The 5,738-nt window shown below is 36.8% G+C and overlaps 1 long non-coding RNA gene across 1 annotated transcript; it reads left to right on the top strand.

The window, feature by feature from the left end:
• Positions 1-458: 458 nt before the first annotated feature.
• On the top strand, positions 459-2,466 carry LOC142920205 (uncharacterized). Its single transcript, XR_012938697.1, has 3 exons — positions 459-577; positions 1,601-1,746; positions 1,908-2,466. It is a non-coding gene; the product is annotated as an uncharacterized LOC142920205 (long non-coding RNA).
• Positions 2,467-5,738: the final 3,272 nt, after the last annotated feature.

Genomic DNA, 5,738 nt, shown 5'->3' with positions numbered 1-5,738 from the left:
TGAAATGGAAGAGAGCAAAAAGGTATCTTTAAATGCAATCTTAATACAGCACATTAATACTGTGATCATACATTTCCAAGGTGCATTTGTCACAATGGATCGGTTGATAAGTATCTCTTGAGAGTGCTGTCAAATGTTGAACTATTACCCTAGTAACTCTTTTGGCGCATTGCACATTTATTATCAAAAAGTATTCATTACGAGGGAATGTTAGATTGTATTTTATAGCTATTTTTTATTCAACATTTCACAGAAGGCCATTGCATGTGTGTCAAGAATGGATTTATTACGCGCAATAAATAGTCATCGGCAAGTTGAATACAACTTGAATGGAGCCACTTTACATGTGTTGTGTAGATATAAAGGATGTTTATTTTATTTAATTTAATGCTATATTTTCGTCTCTCAATATATGCCGAAGTTAATTTGAATATATTGTGTTGCTACCTTGCAGAATCGAGTGGAGATTAATTATGTGGAGCCTGACGTGTTCAAGGAAATGATGAGTTTTGTCTATACGGGAAGGGCTCCAAACCTGGAGAAGATGGCTGATGAGCTGCTGGCCGCTGCTGACAAGGTTACACGCTTAAAATATTAACATGAGATCGCACCACCTTGTGATGTATCGGTATGCAGTTGTAGGTCGCAAGTGAAATTAAAACAGCATTTAGGTATTTTCTAAAGCCCGTGTCACAAATAATATGAATAGCAAATGTATATGATATAGACGTTCACATTCGTGCTTTCAGGTTTTGGAATTGATGTCCTGGGAGATGATTGAATTTTCAACAAAAAATATAAATTGTCATGCAATTTCACAATTGAATTGAATGTCAAACTGGTATTAGTCCATGCTAGAGGCTAGTACGTGTGCATTGAAGTGCATTCACATGCAGCATTTTTATCCTAAGTGCAACCATTTGGCTGTGTGTTCTTGTTTTGAGGGTTTTTTGTTAATCACATTAACAATTGATACAATTAGTAATAAAATAAAGGGAAGTGGTTTAAAAGATTGTTTGATGTGGCATGGCTGTATAGAAATAAATTGGAACAAATATACTTTTATTAAGGAAACGGATATCCTGCTGTTCCTGAAGATCTGCCAGATAATCAGTTAAGAGTCATTACTCTCCCTTCTGGAACATCATATTCAATAGTTCCTAAAGCGATTGTAATGAAATAAGAATACAAATCGTATAAAGTCGCATGTTCAAGCTTTGTTCATTAAAGTTTAATATTCTGCTAGAGTTGAAATATGGTGGCTTGCAGTTGCATTGTTTATCAGCTTAACAACCAAACTCTTTAAGCTCTTGGAAAACAACATCTCACCTCCTTTGTAATTTGCATGACTTTGTAACCAATATAATAAAGTTTAGGACAAGGACCCCTAATTATAGTAGAGATCAATAAATACATGACTTAAAACATAAATATGCTGAAAGGTTGATGCCATGTTTTAAGAAAATTCTCAAACATTTGACTGCTGTATACTGCGTTTATAAAGTAGTTCATGGGGTGAGGGAATGTTATACAAGCGAAATAGGTAGAGAAAATAGTGTTCTTAATACTGAAATTGCACTTTGTTTTTACTTTTCTCAAGTATGCATTAGAGAGGTTGAAGGTGATGTGCGAGGAGGCACTATGCACAAACTTGTCGGTGGAAAATGTTGCAGAGACTTTGATCTTGGCCGATTTGCACAGTGCAGAGCAGTTGAAGGCCCGGGCCATTGACTTCATAATAAACAGGCAAGTCTAGTGAGAGTGTGACTGTCACTGAGCTGCGTAACATTGATGATGCTTACATGGCAATTTGCATTAAAGTCCCTTTTAATGGAGACTAACCGTTTGCCCCAATCCTTATAGACACTGCTTATTAGGAGCTCGCTTAACCCTGACTTGTACTTCAGTCATGCGATGGACGTAATGGAGACGGCGGGCTGAAAGTCCATGGTTCTGTCTCGCCCTCACCTGGTTGCGGATGCTTTCCGTGCCTTGGCCACGGCCCAGTCTCCACAGCTGGGACCTCCATGCAAGCGTCTCAAACAGACTTAACGGTGGCAGGCAAAGAACATCTATGACCAGGAAAACTTGGGCTGCACGGTGCGGTTATTTACCTGTGGCCTCCATGCAAACAACCGTGAAGACTTTGCATCAGACTACCAACTTTCCTCTGCTTTGAAAATAATGTTAATTTAAGCAAATATGTTTACTTTCACAAAAAGGTGGCCAAATTAACTTTACCATGTAATATAGTGCTACATCTATACATCTACAACTCTATAAACAAGTACATATGTAGAAAAAATGGAAAACTACAACCTAATAAACACCACGACATATCCCAATTGAGAGAGTGTAAAATAAAACGTTCGATGTGATTGTCCCTAGGTGGTAGGACAATTTGGTTCAATTGTTTAGTTAAACAAAAACAGAATGGTCTAAAACCCTGCAATGTCTACCTTAACATGAAGGATGAGTATTCGTCCAGTGTCTGTGTACTCAAGGTTACAGATAGTGCTATAGGGAACAACCAGTTCTGAAAGATAAGAATGTGCCAAGCCATATAAGGCCTTAATTCAAGAGGTAAACTTTTCAGATTGATTTTTCATTGCACAGACAGCTTATGCATTGACTAGAACAGGAGTACTATGATTGCCGAGTTTGAAGACTGACAAAGATAATATTGCAGTCGTGTATCCTGCGTATAACAAAGCATGGATGGAGTGCTCGGTGTAAGAAAAGGCAAGGCACAGCATCAATTTGGCCATGTTACGCAGTTGATAACATTTCACTTTTTTGCTTGTATGGGCTTTCATGTATGACCCAAAGATTTTTGACTTACAACAAAAGTAAATCTTACTTGCATCAATTTAGTAGTTTGTTTTCACGGAAACAAGATGTGCTGTTTTCTAAGTTTTGTTTCGTATTATATTGTAATGATTTGTTTTTATTATGAATTTCATCTATTACCAACTCGTAGCATCATGTCAACCCAGAGTTTTACGTGATTGGAAGGACCATAATTTTTGCATCAGCGCTGTTTTACGTAACCTCTCACTTAAAATTAAATTGTACATAAAATTGCATAAGCTTTGAAGGATTACACACATAGATTTGGAAGCACAGATTTAAATAATATTCAAAGCTGCAGGATATAATATGAAAGTACAACAAATGAGCAGTGTCATGGATTTGAGTCGATTTGAAGAATATTACAATCTAATGCAATGTGTTGGGATATGAACAAATGCAAACGACGAGAATGTTGGAGGTTTTTTTACGTGTTAAACGTACAAAACAAGTTGGATAATACATGCAAAATTAAGGATAGCCAGTGTTGTAAGCAGTCTATTTATTTTGTTATTTGTTTAATATTTTAGTTTCGTCCTTATATATATTTGATGCTAAAGATGTATATGGTACATTGCACTCTACCTATTCAATTAAAAACTGATTAGGTGATTCGGGGAAGTTATTTGTTGTCATGGTGAGAGTTAAAGCATTGAAATCTGATTGGGGTTCTAATCTGCAGCAAGTCTATGCTGTCATAAGTGAGTGTGACAAAAAAGCTTAGCAGAGTGCAGCCAGTGCAGTGCGGTGGACTAATTGACCTCTGAAATGTATCAGGCAGTTACCGATAATGTACTCTTCAAATTGTTGCCTTGTATGACTTCCGAAATTGAAAACACTTTGCGCCAAATGGTAATGTTTATTGGAAAATGGATATACTGTAACTGCCAAAAAATATATATAATTGCAGAAATAATAATATGGTCTTTGTAAAAAGTGTGTGTTTTGAAAAAGTGTGATTGCATGCAAGACAGTTTTGGGTTCTTCCCACGAGTTTTTTTGCATATTCAGAGATGAAAAATGTTAATTGGTTAAATTAAAATTTTTTGCTACAATTGTAATACAAAAATATAAACTTGAAGCTAGAAATGCTTTATAGTGCCCCAATGTTTGACCTTTTTATCTTTTTCCATTACAGATAATACTGTTTTGGATGTAATATAAATGTTTTGTAAGGCCCTTTTACAATGAATTGTCAGCAGATGATTGGAATTGCAAAATGAACCATTCTTGTATATTACGTGTTTTCTAAATTGATTTGCATTATAAATGGCAATATAAACCCTTTTCATGTGGTAAATATATTACCGTTATCTGATCTCTTCTAGAAATCAGTATTTGGATATAAGAAAAAAAGCTGCTTTTAGCTCTGCACCACTTATTCCACATTTTTTTCATTAAAATTGTTTTTGATAATGTTAATATTTTCATTTATGACATTTTGCAGTGTTACACTTTTTTTCGGTAAAGTCTCGTCGAAAGAAATTACTACACGACTTTACCCGAAAGAACCAAAGAGTCATTCCTGCAGTCACGAAAGCTTTGAATCTATTTTGCTGTGTATTTAAAAGTTGAAAAAACATGAATGTACCTGGAAATATGTCCAGTTTAAGTTGTCATGTTCTTTACTCTGGGAATGTTACAGATATGTGGATATGTCAAATTTAAATTGACACCCAACAACAACATTTTAACAAGTTGTATTTTGGAGCCTTGCCACTTTTAAAGGCATGTTTACCATGTGTTGATAAACAGTTCACTGGAGAATTGTAATGTGTTCACTGTTCATCATTTACAGCGTTTTGTCAAGCCACTGCTTAAACGAAGGCCTCACCACACCATGTCGGTCATTCTTCACCCACTGATGTTAACTGTGGCTGGGAATTTAACTGGTTGTTTCGTCAGTTTCCTAGTGCCACCACTCCATTCAATTACATCCTGTTTAATGTGTATTATTATAAGTGGCATTCTTACTCTTTGGTTCTATTCGGTAAAGTCACGTAGGTAAAAAAATTAAAACAACAAAAATCACGACGTTTCGGCCACAACACAAGCGGCCTTCATCAGGTGAAGGGACCAACCTGTCCAGCGGGCAGCGTTGGAGTGAAGAAAGCCAAGCGCTGGTCGCCTCCCTTTAAGCTGTGAGGGGGCAAACATCAAACGCTCTGACAAAGGAAATTAGCATGAAACGCACCACTGACAAAGCTTGGAATTAGCACAAGATGATAATACACCACCCTGGGAGTTTGGAATACCACTATGCATGTTGTTGTTGCGTTGCAACAACAACAACATGCATAAATACAAACTGACAATTTCATCCTTGCAGTCACGAAAGCTTCAAATCTAGAAGTCGCATTCTATTTTTGGTGATCATACGTTCAGTATTTTCTGCTGAACTGAGTGTTGGATTTATTCATTTTAAATGTACTTTTTGCTTGGTTACATTTTGCTCAGGTAACAGCTCGCATTTGCGGTAACTGGTGCCATACATCAATGCCTTGTCTGGCATTAGACACGTCTGTATGAACAGTGTTTTCATTAGCCTCCATTTATCAGTTAGGGGAACAACTAAGCTCGAAGGGGCAGTACGTGTCGTTCTGGTCACTCAACACGACGTGTACTGTTCACGGACCACTGAGAAAACGCGTTGCAACAACACCATGCATAAATACAAACTGACAATTTCAGCCAGTGCAGCAGCTTTATATAGCATGACCACATCGATTCAAGTTTCACAAACTTCTTATTCGTATGTGCAGACGTGTAGCAACTACAATAATGTTTCTTTGAGATGGTAGAGCCGGATGACTGCGTCAGCTGTAGCAGATTGTATCACTGTAATGCCTCCATTATGTTTGTGAATCGGGCATTGAATTGTTATATGT

Source organism: Petromyzon marinus, unplaced genomic scaffold, assembly GCF_048934315.1.
Source record: "Petromyzon marinus isolate PM22_M1 ecotype Great Lakes invasive population unplaced genomic scaffold, UKy_Petmar_22M1.pri1.0 PM_G_Scaffold_7, whole genome shotgun sequence".
Lineage (NCBI taxonomy): Eukaryota > Metazoa > Chordata > Hyperoartia > Petromyzontiformes > Petromyzontidae > Petromyzon > Petromyzon marinus.
Note: the sequence above shows the minus strand (reverse complement) of the source record. Positions and strands in the feature narration are given on the sequence as shown.